Genomic DNA, 21,324 nt, shown 5'->3' with positions numbered 1-21,324 from the left:
GCATTCCAAACCTCTTTAGGATGTCCACAGTATATTTTCCCTGAGCCAGAAAGATACCATCTTTTTTTTGCCAGACTTCCAACCCAAGGAAGTAATGCATAAGGCCAAGATCTTCCATTTCAAATCTTTCTGTAAGTTCCTTTTTTCACCACTCAATTAAGTGACCTTCTCCTGTCAGAAAGAGATCATCAACATATAGCACTACAAATAGAGGTTGATTCTTGATCATCTTGAGATACAAGTTAGAATCAGCATCACTACTTTGAAAGCCCAAATCTTTAAGAAAATTGTCCATGGTTTCATGCCATACTGGAGGAGCCTGTTTAAGGTCGTACAAAGCTTTCCTTAGCCTGCATACATCTGATTCTTTACTATGCTCAATAAAGCCTTATGGTTGTTCAACATAAACTTCCTGCTCTACATTTCCATTTAGAAAAGCAATTTTGACATCCATTTGATGTAAGTTCCAACCAAATATAGCGGCTAAAAAGATGATTGTATGAATAGAAGTATAGCTTGCCACTGGCTCAAATGTCTCGTCATAATCAATACCTTCCTTTTGGGTGTAACCATGGGCAACAAACCTTGCCTTAAACTTTTCAATGCTACCATCTGCAGCATGTTTAATCTTGTATATCCACTTAGAAGAAACAATTGATTTATCAATAGGTCTTGGAACAATATCCCATACATTATGAGCACGGTGGAGAAGGAAGGAGCCGAAACCCTAGCCCACAAGTTCCTCTACGAGAAAATGGGCGCCGAGAGTCTCTAGCGATTCATCGTGGAATGCAGAAAAGACGTTACAGCACTTAAGGCCGAGCTGCCGTCAGTGCTGGAAAGTGCCATTGATCCCGCTCGGTTGGTTTCACAAGCTCTCGAGGGTTTTTATGACAAGGGTATCGGGAAAACGGAGAAGAAGGTCTCAGGTCTCGAGGATCAGAGACAGACCTATTCTTTGTTGCTAGAATCGCTTCTTCCCCTCCTGGCAGACCCTTCAATGGGAGCCGAGCGGCCCGTTGTGTCTCCGAGAACTAAGGAGCAGGCGAGGGTTATCGCCAATGAGAGGAAGTCAAGGATCGATGTTGATGCAAATCCCGCCAATACCACCAAGCCCTAGGAAGTACAGGCATTCCTGCAGCTAGAAGCTACTTTCGACATTGCGACTGAGTTTCCAAAAGATGATCTCTGCAAGCTGCTTCTTACGGTATCATGGCGCAGGCAGATTCCAAAGCTCTGTGGTGCTCTCGGGCCTACAGAGAAAATGCTAGATCGAGCCCTACACCAGGCAGATTCAGTCAATTCTGACCTGGATCTTATCCAAATCTTCATAAAATCGCCAGAAGGAAAGAGCATCTGCATGAGAATCGCGAGAGGGAGACAGATCCAAGACTTAAGACGCAAAATCCAACCACACTTAGGCATACCAACCAGTATGCAAAACCTGATTTACTTAGGACACAGCCTACAAGATAACCACACACTACAGGATTATGGTATTGACACAGACTCGAATATCATAGTCAATTTACGACTGCGAGGAGGATGCTCTAGTACCAGTTCAAAGGGCACAGGCACGTTTAAGGACGCAATCAAAGGAAAGGAAAAAGCCCAAACCAAACCAGCATTATCCCCTGATCTACCAGGGCCCTACATAGTGGAGCAAAAATCTCAAAATCCCGCCTTCACAGTCTCAATACCTGAGGTAAATGGGTTGTACTCTGATTTTCTTACCAAAGCAGTCATATGCAGATTTAATGGGTTTTGGCCCAAATCTGATCTTTTGCACCAATGGATTTTTGTTGCTTGGTCACCAACCTGTGAAATCCTTTTATGTTCCAAAGGGTTTTTTATTGTCAGATTCACCACAGTTCAAGAAAATGAATATATACTTAATAAAGGACCATGGTTCTGGGGCAACGTAGGGCTCTTCATGACCCCTTGGTTCCCAGAATTTGACACCAACACAATGGTGGTATCAAAAATGCCAGTTTAGGTCAAACTACACAACCTCCCATTACACTTCTAGCATCATCAAGTGTTGGAAGGTATACAAAACTCCTTGGGGAAGTTCCTAAAGATTGATGAGGACAGATTCACAAGGGGCATATTCACTTTTGCCAGGATATGTGTCGAAGTAGACCTCAGTCAAGGACTACCCGACAGTATTACATTGATCTTCAATGATACACACTGGACACAACCTCTGGATTACGAAAATACAGCTTTTCGGTGCCGTGGATGTTTGCAGACAGGCCACCTTCACAGTGCCTGCCCACAAGCTAAAAAAAGATCCCAAAAGGAACAAAAAGCAACCCAAAAAACCAAAAGGCTGGCAATGCACAGACACTTTGGGAGAAGAAGCAGGACAAGCAGAAGCAAGAGAAAATAATGCAGAAAAGGATTTACAGAAGGACCAAAACAGCACACAAAAGGAGGAGACAGACCATACCACTGCCTGCATTTTGAGGCCCAACAACCCCTTGTCGCATCAGGAGCCCCAAATAACAGGAATGGAAGTACACAACAGCAAACGAACTCATGGATCAGAGGGATCTGATTCTGACAAAGAATATCCTATACACAGATGAAAATCAAATGTCCATTGTAACTTCCACTCCCAACACTGGAGGTTGGAGAAAAGTGGAAAAGAAGAAAGGTAGAAAAGAATAGGTTGCTGTAATTTCTAGTTTTTTTTTATGTATTCTGTGTTAACAGAATCAGCGCATTATGCATATGCTATACTAGCATCTACAACATGTAATTTTGTCTTATGAATAAAATTACGATTTTTCCAAGGGGAAAAAATATCCCATACATTATTCTTCATTATAGATTTATATTCTTCGAGCATTGCATCTTTCCAGACTTGTAATTTATTTGCTTCATCAAAAGTAGAAGGTTCAGATTCACTTAAGTTGCTGACAAGTGCTACATAACCACCATACCTGTGAGGTCTTTTGCTTTCCCTGAATGTGCCTTTGGGAGCAGCTATCTTTTCTGCTTCTTGTAGAATTTCCCTGGCCCAAGATGGTTTTCTTTTAACTGGAGCTTCTTCAAGTGATTTTTCTAGGACTTCAACAAGCTCAAGAGACAAGTCATGATCCATGGGATCATCTTGGTTTCTCTCCCTCTGACTCCCTGAACCTGAACTTTCAGCAGAAGGAGAGGTAGGCTCATTTTCGGTTTCAAGTTGAAGTTCTTTTGACTTTCTAAAGGTTGCTTCTTCATGGAAGGTGACATCCCGACTCACCTCAATTTTTCTTTGACCAAGTATATAAACTCTGTAGGCTTTGGATGACTCACTATATCCCACAAATATGCCTTTTATCCGAGGGTTCTAGTTTGGACCTCTTGTCCTTGGGAACATGAATGTAAACTGGGCAACCAAAGACTCTAAAGTGGCTTACATCAAGCTTGATTCCAGTGAATGCTTCTTCAAGCATTTTATCCTTGAGAATGGATTGAGGGCTACGGTTTTGAATGTAAACAGTTGTCCTAGTAGCTTCGGCCCAAAGAGAGATAGGAAGGTCTTGGTCAAACATCATTACTTTGGAGGCTTCAACAAGGGTTCTATTTTTCCTCTCATCTACTCCATTTTGCTGAGGATTATAAGGGGCAATCAATTGTTTTCTTATGCCATGTTCTTTACAGAAATCCACAAAAGGATGGTATTCATACTCCCCCCCATTATCAGACCTAAGAGTTTTAATCTTCTTATCAGTTTGATTTTCCACTAGGGCTTTAAATTCTTTGAATTTCTCAAAGGTCTCATTCTTGTTTTTCATGAAATACACCCAACATTTTTTGGAGAAGTCATCAATAAAAGATACATAGTACAAATAGCCACTCAAAGAAGGACAAGTCATAGGACCACATATATCTGAATGAATTAGCTCTAGGATATCTTTAGATTTGCTATCACTGCTATTAAATGATTTCTTTGTATTTTTCCCAAGCAAACACCCTTTGCAAACTTCATTTTCTGAAAGTGAAATATGGGGCAAGCCTCTTACCATGTGATGCAGATTTGGAAGTGCCTTGTGGAAGAGATGGCCAAACCTCCTATGTCAAAGCTCGTTGTTGCTGACAGTATTTTGAACAAGAGCTTGAATGAGATAGCCAATGAGCTTGTAAAGACCACCTTTGCAAATTCCAATTGCTTCAGCTTCCTGAATGCCTTATTCTTTCAGCCATAGATATGCTTGCTCATCTATAAAAGCAATTATGAAGCCTTTCTTTTCCAAGGTAGATATTGGAATAAGGTTCTTCTTTATGTCTGATACATGTAAAACATCATTAAGATGCAAGATAGATCTTGAATCTAGCTATAAGGATATGGACCCTACTCCAGTAATCTCATGATTGGAGTAATCTCCTAATTCCACCTGACCACCAAATGATTTCTTCTTGTAGTTTGTAAGGATCTCTTTGTAACCTGTCATGTGGATGGAGGCACCATTATCAATTAGCCAAATGTCTCGATTGGAGAACACTGTGTTGGAAAATCAGAAAGGCAGTAAAGATTTTCTTGATCTTGATAATTACTTGTGATGTTTCTTATTATTACAATTCTTTATATATTCTTTCTTTAGTTCATAGTGCAATAACCAAATGCAGCAGCACATAAAACAATAGACACCAGATGTAGGCACATGCCAGAGCGAAACCCCCCTCAAAGGGAAAACCCAGTCAAAATAATTCTTCCTTTCAATAGTATCCTTTGAGACTCTTCACCCTAGACCAAGACCAGACCTTCCCTCCACACCAAGTTAGCCTCCCAGAATTTCGACCTCTTCCCAGCAACTTCAACTATGCAACAACTAGTAGCTTTCGGCAACTGTGAAACTTGGAAGACTTCGATCTCCCAATCCAAGACACGAAACAAAGGGAGAGAGACACCAAAATTTCGATTTTCCTTGTCTCCTTAGACTTCCACAAACTCGCACTCACTTCGGCTTCCTTGCAATAGACTTTCCTAGCTACAAGAGAACTTCGCACTTCTGCCCAGCTAAGAGAATTCGAACTTGATGAGAGAGTGATGTTCCAAATGAATACGAGGTGCTTCCTTTTATGGGCTTCTTGTGGGGTTGAATAAGGTCCTTAGGCCGACTTGATCTTTCCTTAGGCCGACATGGTGTGGGAGGTTACATAATTCATATTTGATTCAATACTTAATGTTTTACATGATTCAAAAGCTCAAGATGGGTCTCTTTAAATGTACAATAATTCTATAGACTCAGAATAAATCCTAAAAGTCCACCATAGGGACTTTGACCTAAAACATGGTGACCCAAGCATGAAACCCATGCTTTAATAAATCACAATAATAATAATAATAATTCTTTTCTTTATTCTTTTGACAACTACATTACATAATGACTCAAGTACATTATTGAAGACTGAACATAGTTACATTTCCAACACTCCCTCTTAACTAGGGAGGTATTCATAATGTACATATACAATGGAAGATCTCAAACTATATGAACCATGAAGAACTTTAGGCACCGTAATACCATGGACTAGATTCCTGACCTGGGCAATCAACCCAAACAGTCACTCAATAGTTTAGGCACCGCAATGCCATGAACTAGATTCCTGATCAAGGCAATCTATCAAGGTGGGACTAAGATGGACTCAAACTTTCGGCCCCTTTAGGTACCCTCAGGCTTACTTGCTAACCATCAACCCAAAATTCAAGTGTGTATCCAAAATAGAGCTCAATGATCAACACCACCTTTCCAACTTTTAGAGATCAACACAATGTGTCGGCCAGATGTTCTCCGAGGAAATGCTTCACTCACAAAGCCTCAACACCCCTTGATCCAGCAGATCAAGAATGACCAATCTCTCTCAATCAAATTGATTGTTAATTGGCATGCTTTCCAGAACTTCGAGAGATTCACCTATACAAACACAACCCCAACAATAATATACTTTCACATGTACATAATCAAATACAAACTTCCAAGGTCTTTCAGACAACAGATGTTGCTTCTCAACTTTCCATAGTAGGACTATCAACTGAATCTTTGACAGAAGAGTCCTCAATCATATGTTTTCTTTCCTACGTCTCATGCAACAATATATCCTCTGAAATTCATTCTTCAATTAATACCAAGCTAAGCCCTCCTTCTCAACCAGGGAGCACCTCTTTATCTAGACTCCCTCTTAATCTTAGGGAGATCTCTTCTATTCATGCTTCCTCAAAAAGATCAATTTCTTCTTTTCGACATTGGAGAATCCTTCGTGGCTTCCAACCATTTTATCAGAGTTATCATCATCCTCCTCATGCTTATAACATCAACGAGCATCTTCAGCAAGTTGAAGAAGGTGTACCTGTACAACTTAAATATCAAGTACAACCAAAACTATAGAAGCATAATGTTAACCATATCAGAATCATGGAAGCATTTCATACATATCAGATACCCAAACTCAATTATAAACAAGAGACATATACTCTTCAACATCTTGCTAGGGACTTTGTCATATTGTTAGGCCCCTATACTACTAGTGTAACCCCTTATTGTTATTAGTACAACCCCCTTATTATATTGTTGTGCCCATGTAGTCCCCATATTGTTATTATTGTGCCCCATAGAAGCCCACTATTGCTATTATTGTGCCCTTACATTATTATTGTTATGTCGGCTCTGATTATATTATGACCCCGTAGATTTCTATATATAGAAAGGAGGTCTTGTAAATTGTTCATTTGTGTAATGTAAAGGAGGTTGCCCCCTCGAAGAGGTTGAATTCTAAGGCGTTGATCTATCTTTTCTATCTTTTTGTGAGCTGGTTTCATAACATTTGGTATCAGAGCTGTGGATTCTAGGGTTTCGCTTCTCCAAACAGGTCATCGTGGAATTTTCGCTATAACTATTTCACTACGAAGTTTCAAAAGCTAAGAAAAAACCCATTTGAGACGAAATCGGTCTGAACCTTGGCTCCGAATTTCAGATCCTGTCTCGCTATATTTTCGGAGATATAGTCTGAGGAAGTTAGGGTTTTTGCAGACCCCCGAATTACATTCCAAACAGGTGACCTGGGGAAAATCGTCATAACTTTTGTTTTGAGCATCAGATTGAAATTTCGTAAGAAGTTACAGAAAGAGGACGGACTGTAGTTTCCTGTGTATATTTTTGAGATCCTAAGGTCAAAACAGTGACACGTGGCACTTCATACAATTTCGCTCTTCTGAAAAGGTCTATAATCAGGTCACCGTGGGAGATTTGGCATAACTCTTCCTTGGAGAATCCAAAAAAGAGGACGCAAAGAGCTACTGCAGGTCCGATTTCAAAACTGGAAGATCCCAAATTACAGAGTTACAGTCGTTTCAAGATCGAGCATCTAAAATCAAGAAAAAGCGAGATGGGAAAGTTTGATGGCAAGGATCCGGTAAATTGGATACTACAGATGGAGAAATATTTTGATCTACATGGTGTACCACTGTTACAAAAGGTATGTATTGCATCTAATTATTTAGAACCGAATCAATTTTTATGGTATAAAGGGCTTTGTTCTCGTAAACCACTTGTCACGTGGTCAATTTTCACAGAGGAAATGATAGCACATTATGAGGATACAAAGAGAAACTCCTTTAGCCAATTGATAAATCTCAAACAAAAGGGTTCAATGGAAGAGCACATTGAAGACTTTCAAAAATTGAATAGAAGGGTAAATTATATTCCAAAGAAGCAAAGGATTGATGTCTTCATAGGGACTTTAAAGGATAACGTTCAACATGAGGTTCGTTTTTGGGAACCTAATTCATTGGAGGAGGCATTCGAGTTGGCAAGAAAAATTGAAAGCGAAATTATCAAAACAAGGAATCCCACCACTCATGACTATAATTATGGAAGTGTTTCTTCTCCTAGCCTTCCACAACCTACAAGGCTTACACCACAACAATAGGAAGAAAAAAGAGAAAAAGGGCTTTGTTACAATTGTGATAGAAAATGCACTAAATGTCATAAGTGTGCTGAGAAGAAATTATTTTACATAGAGTATGACGAGGAGGAAGAAAAGGATCAAGAAACATCAAAAGAAGAGGATATATGCCAGTACCCAACCCTAGAGAAAGAAGAAACGAATCCGACCATATCTTTTAAAGCATTGGCAAGAATTACCACTCAAACTCTCAAGATAGAAGGACATATCAAGAAGAAAAAGGTTCAAAAAGTGAAAGATCACATCGAGAAAGAAGAAATGAATCCAACCAAATCTTGTAATGCATTGGCCGGAATTACTACTCCTCAAACTATCAAGATGGAAGGACATATCAAGAAGAAAAATGTTCAAGAAGTGAAAGATCACATCGAGCATCGAAATGAATCCGACCATATCTTGTAAAGCATTGGAAGAAATTACCAGTCCTCAAACTCTCAAGATAGAAGGAAATATCAAGAAGAAAAAGGTTCAAGCAGTGAAAGATCACATCGAGCATCAACAACAAGTTCTCCAACTTTTAAAGGATAACACCACTTTGGTGCAGAATCAAATGAAAAAAACAAGTAGATCAACATCGCAGTGAAAAATGTTTTGTTGTAGGTGATTGGGTGTTTTTACGGTTACATTTCAAGCAAACTATTTATTATAAGGAAATGTTGGCAATACTACATGCACTTAAGAAATGGCAACCTTACCTAATGGAGAGACACTTCAAGGTAAAAATGGATCATGATAGTCTTAAATAATTTTTAGAACAAATATTATCTTTAGAAGAACAGAAAAAATGGGTCACAAATATGTTGGGTTATGACTTTGACATCATCTATAGAAAAGGGAAGAAAACTTTTGTTACAGATGCACTCTCAAGAAAGGATGAGGATGTGGAAGCATTGTTTAGTGCTATTTCTATTATCCAACCAAATTGGATAAACGAAGCAAGGAATGAATGGAAAAAGGACAAAGAAGTGTGGCCACTCATTCAAAAGTTGCAAAATATCCCAATTCAAACAATATTGCCAGAACTTGAAGAGGAAGGAAAAATCATATTGGAACCTGGAGCAGTCACATAAACAAGAACTCGACAGCTACAAAATCGATCAATTTCAGAGTATCTCATCAAGTGGAAGAACTTACCCGCTGAAAATTCCACATGAGAGCACAAGAATTTTATACAGAAGCATCAAGAACTACTCAAGCATTGAGGACAACACTTTTTGAAGGAGAGGGGCATGTTAAGCCCCTATACTACTAGTGTCACCCCTTATTGTTATTAGTACAACCTCCTTATTATATTGTTGTGCCCATGTAGTCCCAGTATTGTTATTATTGTGCCCCATAGAAGCCCACTATTGCTATTATTGTGCCCTTACATTATTATTGTTATGTCGGCTCTGATTATATTATGACCCCTTAGACTCCTATATATAGAAAGGAGGTCTTGTCATTTGTATCATCCAAGAATTGTTCATTTGTGTAATGTAAAGGAGGTTGCCCCCTCGAAGAGGCTGAATTCTAAGGCGTTGATCTATCTTTTCTATCTTTTTGTGAGCTGGTTTCATAACACATATACCCTAGGCTACTTTATAACAACATCCATTCCATCTAGGGTTTCAATGTGTCTTCCAAAGGTATGACATACCTTACTACAACATATAGCAAACCCTAGAAACAATTCAAGGCATAGATAAATCTATAAAGCATCTATCACTCTTTCAAAATACATATGTTAGACTTCTCACTAGGGATTCATACAAATCCTAGATTTCATAAATCAATCAAAGTCAATCACAACTTTAGTCATTAACTTGGCCAGCTTCCACTAGGGTTAGTTCTAACCCCTAGATTTTCAATCAACCATCAAACAATTACGAACATGACCAGTTATCACTAGGGTTAGTTGCAAACCCTAGATTTTCAAGCAATCATCAGACTCGACCAAAAATACAAATTTCAACAATCTCTTCACAAATCTCAAATTATCATATAGTCAACATTCATCTGAGATTTCTACTTTAACTAAGGTTCAACTCCAAAAACCCAAGAATTCCATTTTCACAAATTCAACAATCTTATATAGATCTCAAATCATCATATTTCAAAGATTTTACTTTGACTAAGGTTTAACTCCAAAACCCTAGAATTCCATAATCTTAACAATCATTAAATACATAGATCTCAAATTGTTACATAATGTTACTACTAGGATTTAACTGGAAAACCCTAGATTTTCATTTTCAACAATCACTTAATAGATTTCAGATTGTTATATCACACATACTAGACAAGTTAACTTCACTAGAGTTTAGGTACACCACCCTAGATTTCCAGATATCATCATCCTAGAATCTCAGACAAGGACTTCCATTAAATCCTAAAACAAGGACTTCCATTAAGTCCTAAGACTTATGACCATCAATAACTAGGTCAACGCATATATCTAGGAATTCATAATCATTCATACATAAGCATATCATATGTCCAACAACATTAATATATCTGAGCTAGACCAAGCTAGGGTTTCAATCAAGAGGACACATCTATATATGCCTATATTTCATCATCATGTAAATACATTTCATATCATGAGATAATCAAACCTTACATCACAAATATCAATAAGAGTTAGACACACAATCATCTTTATTACACTAGGGTTTGATCAGACAAGCATACACATACCAAAGGAAACGTTTTTAAGACAATATAAGGGCCTTGCTCATACATCCCACCAAACCCTAATGAGCTAGGGTTCCAATGTAGAACACACATTCCACCAAACCCTAATGAGCTAGGGTTCCAATGTAGAACACACATTCCACCAAACACTAATGAGCTAGGGTTCCAATGTAGAAACATAACAAAACCCTATATACCAAAACTTCAAAGGTTCCAGGATTTTTAGACCTTATCATTCAACCCTATCAAGTTAGGATTTCCTGATCATACCAAAATCCCAAACAGGACATCATCAATAAAACCTTCAACTAGCATTTCACAATATCCCTAAGCAGCTTAGGTTTCCAAACATTAGGGTTTTCCAAAACCTGTCCAGGGTTCTACATAGTCAATCAAGAATAAGAGTGGGGTGGGTAGATTTATCGAGAGATGAATCACCTAAACAAGAATCACTAAGATTCAATAACGAAATGAACAATACTTTCAATCACTGTATTTAAAGCATACCTTTGATTCTTGACTAACCTTGTCTTGAGAGATCCTCCTTCTTGTAGATGTTTTCCCTAGTCAAGACAACAGAGGGAGAAAGGTGATTAGTATTTAATATAATCAAAACTAAATGAGTACATGAACCCAAAATTGAAAAGACATGAAATACTTATCTTTGGGAGTTGTTGAGGGCTCCCTCCAAAGCTTGAGGGAAACCTACAAACTTAAAATAATACAAAAATGTCTTTTCCAAAATATGTTAAAAACCTATAAATTTTAAAACATATAAAACAAGATATGTAAGAAAAGGACTTAATAGTGTAAGTCCCTAATGTCAGGTTCTTCGGGCTTGACTTTCTTTGAGTCTCCTTCTACAGCAAGGTTGGCTTGATCCCTTCCTCTCTTCTTATTCTTTGGATTCTCGGGACAGTCACTTTTGTAGTGACCTTTCTTATGACATTGATAGCACTTTATCTTAGACATGTCAACTTTCTTCCTCGGTCCCTTCGATCTCTTTCCTTTATGATGAGCAACATAAGCATTTGATACTCCTTTAGGATTGGCAACCATTGAGATCCTTAATTCTTCTTGACTACAGGCAATCCATAATTCTTCAAAGGTGGGAGCTACCTTCCAACTATTGAGACCTGCAGCAAATGCACCCCAAGAGGGTGGCAATCCTAATAGAGCAGTGATCACCAGTTCTTTATTCGAAACAATCTCATTGATGGACAAGAGATCATCCTTGAGTCTAGCTATCTTCACAAAGAAGGTTGCCACAGTATAATCTTTAGTCATCTTCGTAGTCCTCAACTCATTCTTCAAACTTGCTACTTGACCAATGTTCTTAATAGTAAACATCTTCGACAAGGCTTCATACATTTCCTTTTACCAAATCCAGCACCTTGTTCTTCTCAAGGATTAGGTCAATCCTCTTCTTCCAGGATGTGAAGTTAGATGCTCCTTCAAGTTTGTTCTCACCCTTGACTGAGTTAGACATCTTCCTTGAATATAATAGACTCCTTCCCTGAGATAGTGCCTATGAATGGATCTACCTTTTTCTTCATTCTCTACCAAAGCTCCGATACCATGTTGGAAAATCAGAAAGGCAGTAAAGATTTTCTTGATCTTGATAATTACTTGTGATGTTTCTTATTATTACAATTATTTATATCTTCTTTCTTTAGTTCATCAAGCAATTACCAAAAGCAGCAACACATAAAACAATAGACACCAGATGTAGGCACATGCCAGGGCAAAAACCCCCTCGAGGGGAAAACCCAGTCAAGATAATTCTTCCTTTCAATAGTATTCTTTGAGACTCTTCACCCTAGACCAAGACCAAACCTTCCCTCCACACCAAGTCAGCCTCTCAGAATTTCGACCTCTTCCCAGCAACTTTGACTATGCAACAACTTACGGCAACTAGCAACTTCCGACAACTGTGAAACTTGGAAGACTTCGATCTCCCAATCCAGGACACGAAACAGAGAGAGAGAGACACCAAAATTTCGATTTTCCTTTTCTCCTTAGACTTCCACAAACTCGCACTGACTTCGCATTCCCAGCAACAGACTTTCCCAACTACAAGAGAACTTCGCACTTTTGCACAACAATAAGAGAATTTTGCACTTCTTCCCAGCTAAGAGAATTCGAACTTGATGAAAGAGTGATGCTCCAAATGAATTCGATGTGCTTCCTTTTATAGGCCTCTTCTGGGGTCAAATAGGGTCCTTAGGTCGACTTGATCTTTCCTTAGGCCGACATGGTGTGGAGGTTACATAATTCAGATTTGACTCAATACTTAACCTTTTTACATGATTCAAAAGCCTAAGAAGGGTCTCTTTAAATGTACAATAATTCTATAGACTCAGAATAAATCCTAGAAGTCCACAATGGGGACTTTGACCTAAAACATGGTGACCCAAGCATGAAACCCATGCTTTAATAAGTAACAATAATAATAATAATAGTTCTTTTATTTATTCTTTTGACAAGTACATTACATAATGACTCAAGTACAATATTGAAGACCGAACATAGTTACATTTTCCAACACACCGAACCAGAGAGAGCTGAAATTCCCAAGTATTCCTTCCTGCCTTCACTTTCTTGTTCATGGAAAGAACTCCTAGTTCTTCTTCTTGGATTTTCTTCTTCAGCAGTAGAAGCATATTGTTTGCCTTTGCTACCTCTCTTCCTGAACCTGCAGTATTTAGCCATGTGTCCCAATTTGTTGCAATTATAACATTTAATCTTTGAAATATCAAAGTGTTTACCTTTATAGTGTGCTTTACCTTTCTCCTTTTGATCGTCCTTGGGAGTGGAAGTCCTTTGGAAGGGTGGTCTCCTCCCTCTTTTCCTTGTTTTGGTGGCAAATGCCTGAATCTCATCTTTGGAGGTTCCTTCTCTGATCATTACTTTGCTGTCTTCTTAGACACAATCATGCCAAAGTCTCTCAAAAGTAGGTTGTTCAGCTCTTCCACTTACGCTTGAAAGGAAAGTTCCCCAAGAAGAAGGAAGGCCATCATAAATGGCCTGCACCAAATCATCATCTTCCACTTTGACTCCAGCTACTATAAGCTGATCTCGTATCTACTTAATCTTTGAGCAAAAATCTACAACAGTCTCTCCCTTTTCTAGCTTTAGGAACTTTAGTTTATGTTTCAAGTATCTCTTTTGACTTGTTGCAGACTTCTCATACAGACTGGAAAGTGAATCCATACATTGTTTTGGAGTCATTGCAACTGTCATTACCCCCAGGACATTATCCTTCACAAAATCAAATATAATTCTCCTTGCTTTTGCCTAGTTTCTATCAAAAGCAGCACCCCCAGCAATGGAGGTAGGGCGCTCTGGTTCAGAATTGATAAAGTGGAGCAATTCTTTCTCTTGAAGGATGTTAGTGATCCTCATCTTCCAAACATGAAAGTTAGAGGACCCTTCCAATCGGTCTTCCTTCTAAACAGCAGTGGAGGAGGAAGCCATAACTCAGCGTGCAAATAAACTTTGTGTAGATCTGGAAAAATAAGCCTTTGATCTATGTGGAGTCCGAATGCTGCAAGTCAGAGCTCTAAACACCCTGCTCTGATGCCATGTTAAAATTTTCTTAACTCAAGATGACTCTTGTCCTATGTTTTTTTATCAAATAACCCAGATCTTGAATTATTTCAATAACAGAATTAAAATTTTGAACTTGTAGTAGTCACATATATAGCTGAAAATATAAACAACAGAAACTAAGTTTTCAAGTACACATGAAATTTTGTTCTTCAAATCAGTTTATTGTAAATGATCAGAAACTTATAAGGACACCTAAAAACTGAGATTTTCAGCCTTCTAGACACTCAGATTTCCTAGATCAGCTTGTTGTTCACTTAAATCTGCACTCAGATTTGCAAGATCTGCTAGCTGTTCACTTAGATCTGCACTCAGATTTGCTAGATCTGCTTGTTGTTCACTTAGTAACTGCTGGATATGAATGTGAGTACTTTAAATTCTTTAGATTTGAATATCAACATGCATAAGTAATTGAAATAAATTGTTAAAATACTCAAACACATCAATACACAAGATTTACCCTGGGGAAACCCAATAAGGGAGAAAACCCCAACAAAGACCTTCTTACTTTATTGCTCTTGAACAAATTTGCAGGTACAAAACCCTTCTTGAGGGCGCTACAGTACAGTTCGCTGGGAGAGAGGACGACTAGAGACAAATGAAGCCTTAACTGACTTGAAACTTCTTGCATGTAGGTGCAAATGACTTAGATCAACTCGCCTTGAGCCAAAGATGTCAGATCTAAAGCAACCCGGACTAGATCTGAGCTTGTATGAAGTAGATCTGAAGATTACTTGGGCGCACTGCAGAAAAATAGACCAGATTTGGGCGAAATGATTGTTGAACTTTGAATGCTTATATCTAACAGCTGAGAACTTGAAACCTTGGGTGCTCAAGAGGGATAGGTGCGCCTTGGAGAGTAAATGAAAAACTGCAGAAAAAGAACTTGTGTAGTGATTTGGCTTGAGATGGTCTTCAGATTGATTTCATTCTTGCATCGTGTCCAAGGCTTGGCAGACTCGATAAAGAGTAGGTACCGTTATCCTTACTTGGCATATTGCTCTTCTGAGACTATTGCCCTTTCTACTCCCTCAGGCCGAGCCAGATGTTGGTTTATAGGAGTTTCAAACCTCTTAGAATCAGTGGGAATTTAGTTGGATCGTCTCCCTCCTTTCCAATATTCCGTAGATGCTCCTGGCCACCTTTTACCTACTAGATAGGAGCTAAACAAGATCATCAGGGAGGACATCTACAGGCAGTTCGTCCAGGTCACCTAGGTCAATCCTCCAGGAGGGTTGTGCCCAAAGATGGCCTTCTATGCTGAGCACTTCTTGGAGTTGAGAGATGGGCTCATTTTTCGACCCCAGTATACGTTTCACCACTGGATGCATGCTCTTCGCATTCCTCTAGGCCAGTTCAAAGTAGGTTCTCATAGACTTCGGGTAGAGACAGACCACCAGGTGGATAGACTAGACAGACTCTGCCAAGTATGTCATTTACAGGAAGTGGAGACCGAGGTGCACTTCATCCTTGGATGCCCTGTCTACTACAAGATCAGAGGAAGGTTTCATTGCTTGTTCAGAGATTCTCGGACCCTTGCCGACTTTTTCAGGTACCCCGATCAGAGATGTTTGGCCCTATATATGCAGGATGCTCTTAGGTTCCAAGCGCATATTCTTCAGCCTCCCATCAGACCAGACCCCACACAGAGGATCACGACATTTTCAGGGTACTACCTTCAGACAAGGGCACCAAGAGATCGATTGATACCAATACGTATCCAGACTCCAGATCAGTGAGGATCCGTGGGACCTCACCCTACCACACAAGATCTCAGCAGCATTTCCATCTCAGATCCATTCCTGGGAGACATACTAGGTCCTCCAGCATTCAGCAGCGTGTGAACCCCCCCAGGACACGATTTAGTGGACAGTCTGCACTTGCCATCGGCTCTTCATCGAGCCAACAGACATTGTTGAGTTTCTTCAGCGTTATTCATTCAGCCTCAGATGTTAGGAGAGATGGGTCTAATCCTCAGACCTATTAGGTCCTGGATCTTCTCCGCTAAGGCCAGATGTTGATTTACTTCATGCATTGTATCTTTTATAGGAGACCGTTTGGTTCTCCCACTTTGTATATACATCAGTGTACTCAATAGTCCCTTTGACCTACTTTGTGGTCATTAGTTGGACATAAATATAATTATCTTATCTTATCTTATCTTGACTAGAATGGAGCACCCGGATCTAATCTTGAATTGACATTGGATAAGCTTCATGATCCTTCAAGAAGACTCCATGGGAGAGGGGTTATCAACTTAAGTTTTTCTCCCTAGACACAAGTGCGTCCCCCTCTCTTCTAATTTTATATTGACATCTTTAATATAATAATGCTTTAAAAACTTAGGCAAACTTAGGTTTTTAGCCTTTACATCATAACATTACATTGAAACATCTCAACTAGTCACTAGGACTAGGACTAGGAGTTTACATGACGAACACTTTTACATGACTCAAGGCTTTTACATAGACATTTTATTACTCTCTCAACCAGCATGGTCCATTCACCTGCAATCACATTTAAGTACTTATGTTCAAGATAACAATAAGAAGAAGGTCTTTTCCATGTGATCATTTAGTACTACAACTTGGACACTTGTTGGAGTAAGCCTAGGAGGGGCCAGGTTCTAGGTAGTCACATCACAACAAGCCAAGGAGTCCATCACACATGCCAGTACTAGCTCACAGGACTTCTTCATTCGTCCTGACTCTTGCTAGACTTAGTCTTGACTGTTGCTCAAAGAGCTCACAAGACATTGCCTTGGATTTTGCACATGGCTCACTAGGCATCCATTAGCAGCTCCTTCATCCTGGCTCTTGTCAAAGCTCACAAGGCTTCTACCTTCACCTTGACTTTTGCAGTGACTCACAGGATTTATTGATTCTCCAAATCTTCCCTGGCTAGCCTCAAGGTGGCCATTTAAGGCCTCTCATTGGAGAATGACTTCTGATGCTGCTATTTTCAACAAAGATAAATAAGATAATTTTATGTAAATCAAAATAAGCCATCACAATAAGTAGGACAATGGGGCTAAAAATTACATTAGGTGTACGTACATAACGGGAGGACTATAGCAAATCCTTCAATGACGTTATCAAAGACAAATAAAAAGCTAAGAAGCCAGACAAGAGAAGAGGTAAAAGGTAAATGAAAACAAAAAATGCTAAAACCAAATGAATCTGTGCTCATTACAAAATAGACGGTGTCAAGGCAAGCTAGTGCTAGATGTCGATGCCAAGTGAAGGGGCAACAAAGCAAGCTAGTCGTCAGAGTCATCTATCACTGTGAAGATGTCGATGCACTGTCGAATAATGTCATTTGGAAAGCAACTGGGGCTGAGGGGACCTAGCTTCATATTTTGGCGGAAGCACTAGCCCATCTCTCCTAACATCCAAGACCATGTCAAAGAAACCATGGATGGAAGGTTCACTGCTCAGTCCAATTTGGAGAGTACTACTCTATGCAGGTGAAGCCTGGCTTCGGATATCCTAGAACTGATCCATCTGCTGTAATAGTGGTGTCTCTATTGAGGTCTCAAGCAGCAGCTCCTACAGGGTCTCAGGAAGGCCAGTCAACCCAATGGGGGTAGAGATGAAGCCCGAGGGGTCACTGATCTGGCAACCAAAGTGGCATGGATCTCTCCCTGCCACTTGCTGCACCAAGTTGCCGGAAAGAAAAAGGTGATCCTCCTGAAGGCTAGGCTCTATCAGCATGGAGAAACTAGCAATACACAAGGAGAACTGTTGGGACTTTGCAGGAACCATACCCACGTCAGGCAAAGAATGGCCATGATCCTTAGGGCAGCACGCAATCATGAACAGGCTATATGTTTAGTTCATAATCTTGAGCTTAGATTTTCTCATTTGGACACATCTTCAAGCAGTGGCTTTCGCGCAATGAATTGTACCTTATGCTATTAAATGTGCCTGTTAGGCCCCTTGACCTACTTTTGTCGTCGCTTGTCAGACGATAATAAAATTATCTTCTCTTGGTCTTTGAAAGTGGATTCCCACCAATCATTCTCCTGAGCAAGCTTACAGATGGCCAGAGCTAGCCATGGATACCTGTCATTTTGGGGTGACGAAAGGGGCCAGCTGTGGTGTCTCACAACACACTCACTTGTTGGGCACACTGTCCAGCCTGTGCAGTGGCGTGGCCTACTTTCAGAGTGTTTAGAGAGCCTGGAAGGAACTGTGTAGGTAGGATATTGAGCAAGAGACTCGCGCTGATCGTGCAGAATCACTACCTCATTTATTTGATCTTGTGCAATCTTAGGGTGTATTCGATCCTCTGCCCCCAATACAATATATATTACGTCTATATTAGACCTGATTTATTTGGGACTAGAGGACATGACCCAAAAATAAAAAAGCCCCTCAATTAAAGGGCTCCAATGTGCCAGAACATAACCCAAACTAAAAATCCTTCAATTAAATGGCTCCACTGGGAAAAATAAATGAAGAAATTTCTGGTTATAAATCAAAGAGCACAACAACATTTTAAACAGATTGCAGGACGAAATATATTTTCTGAGGAAACAAACATGAGTTCAGATTGCCTCTACAGTAACCAAAATGGCAATCACATAAATAGTATTTCAAACAGACGAATGTATTTGTACCACAAATACAGATTAATTTGACCTAAATAATGGCATCAAGCTAAGCAGAGACTGACGTACATTTTCAAAGCGAGATTCTTTGGTGGTATTATTATCGCATGAGTAGTAATGCTCCGTTTCATCTTTCCTTGAAGCCAGCGGTTCAGGGAAACTCACAGAGCCAAGAAAATAAGTACTGCTAGCTCTATGAACATATATACATGTCCATTAATTTGGTGAAATCTGTATTTTATGCTTTCTAGTGGAGGTCCACACGTCAGCTTTTGGTGGTACATGACAATGGTTTTTGCGAGCGAATGTGACATCCAACAGTTAGCGAAAGAACTGAGGGCATATTCGGTAAGGTACTTACACCATTAATTTTTGTTTGGTTATGTTGTGATGCGATAGACCATCTGAGAGGATTTTTAACCAAAATATCATATCAAAGTATTCAATAACCAAAATATTAAGTTAAGGTTTTTGTTAAAGCACCTTGTTATAAATCCTTATAAATTCTTTTATTTGTATATACAGAGTTGTCATAATGCCATAGCACCTAACGTCTTTTATTTATTTATGGATATGGATATGGATATTCAGCAAGTTATCAATCATTCTTTTGATTTCTATATAAAAAGTTGTGATATTCTCAATTGGATTTATCTTAGATGTTTGGCAAAAAAAATTATTATCATTATTTTAGTCTAGGTTGAATTTCTATGAGTGCTAGGTTGAATTTGTATCAAAACAATATTGTAATGTCTTTAATTTTTGTTGTGTGGTTTTTGGTCACAAAGAATATTTTATTCTTGTTTATAAGTTGAAGGGTAAGATGTTTGGTTACATGGAAAAAAAAAAGAGTTATTGTGATACAATTAATTCATTGAGGGTAGAACTCGAGACCTTTTACCTATGGATATGGATGATTAGCCAAAAAAATAAACTTGGATATTCAATAAGGTACCCACATCATTAGTGATTTTATTCTTATGTACAAAATTATCCTAATACAAAAACATTGTTTAGAAGATTTGAATTCAAGATCTTTAATTTATGAAGATGGTTCCTACGAAAACACTATAATAGAGTATTAAGTAATATATGATCATTCACCTTTAAAATATTTTATCTTTGTCGTCATACAAATAAGAAATTCAAAGTCCATGTTAATGTTGTTGTAATGGATCTTAATCAAAACTTTTGGTTTGTAATGCTTATCTCGTAAACATGAATATAATTATTTATTATATAAAAGCATTTGTTTGTTAATTTTGTTATGAAAAAATAAATTGATGGTTGACAATATTATTTGTTTTCTTCATCTTTCTTCCTATTTTTATACATCATGGAAGAGAATTTAGACACTTCCCTAAACTTTGTACAAGTGTCCTTAATGTTCCTGTTGCGGAACTGTTCTCGATTTCTCTTTAATATTTAAAATTCACTCAATAATATTGTTGATGTGGTATCTTATTGTTAATATTATATTCCTTAGATCATATCAGGGAAAGAAAGGTTGTCTCATTTGAGTATTTTGTGTTGAAGTATTGGTGATCTAATAAAGTTATTAAATATCGAGGTGAGATGTGAAGATGTCCATTTAAAATGCACATTTTTACTTTCATCATTTATATATTTTAAATGAATATTTTTATCTTTATCATCTATACTTTAAATTAATATATTTACCTTTATCATCTATACTCTTGAGATGTAATGCATTATTGTGATGTCCTCTATCTCGATGATGTCACCCTTGATGCATTATTGTGATATTGTCTATTTTGATGATGCCACTCAAGTGAGTGATTATTATCCTGTCGCTTGCAGGCATAACATATTCAAAAATTTGTTGACTTCCCAATTAGTTATCTATTGACCAAAAAATTAAAACTGCTATCTAAAGTTAACATTATAAAATTAAAATTATTTATTGTAAAAAAATATTTTGTTTTTTTTTCTCTCATTCTATTGGTTATAGTCTTATTATGCCATCGTTGTACTTTGCATTGTCACCTTCAGCGCATTCAATGGAGGTAAATCCGAAATTTATCTACCGCCATTTATGAAGTGTTAATATATTAAAATGCAAGTAATACTTTGTGCCCTTGAAATTACAATCTCCCAATGAATGAATTGTGAGAGGAAAATCCTTGTTCACGTGGGCTTTATTGGCATTTATCGTTCTCCACATGTCACTGCAGCCTTACATAATTACCATTACCAGAGACATTTCACAGCGTTAAAATATGTAGAGAATGATCTCCTACATGGCAAAGCGATAAAGATTTTCTGGCCTTCAATTTACATCTTTATTTCAATGTTTTAAATTATACGGACTTCATACACAAAGGATTAGTGGGGTCCAATAAAATCAATTGAATTTGAAAATTCTTTGAAAAAATACCACACAAACTGTAAAAAGGGTCACGGGAACACTTCACAGAGCGGTAAGAGCTTTCCTCTATTACTTTGTTTCT

General features: G+C 38.4%; 1 protein-coding gene across 2 annotated transcripts in view; it reads right to left on the bottom strand.

The window, feature by feature from the left end:
* LOC149266326 (uncharacterized) overlaps nt 1-19,074 on the bottom strand; it is a 297,072-nt gene extending 277,998 nt beyond the window's left edge. The window contains exon 1 of one of the 2 annotated variants that reach the window (XM_089430322.1): nt 18,923-19,074. The gene's annotated coding sequence lies outside the window, so the exon portion shown is untranslated. The remainder of the gene's footprint in view (nt 1-18,922) is intronic. The other variant, XM_089430327.1, reaches the window with a different exon arrangement.
* Between the last annotated feature and the right edge of the window lie 2,250 nt (nt 19,075-21,324).

This window comes from Pinus tabuliformis, chromosome 6, assembly GCF_031772625.1.
Source record: "Pinus tabuliformis cultivar Carrire ecotype Pingquan chromosome 6, CPIR1, whole genome shotgun sequence".
NCBI lineage: Eukaryota > Viridiplantae > Streptophyta > Pinopsida > Pinales > Pinaceae > Pinus > Pinus tabuliformis.
Note: the sequence above shows the minus strand (reverse complement) of the source record. Positions and strands in the feature narration are given on the sequence as shown.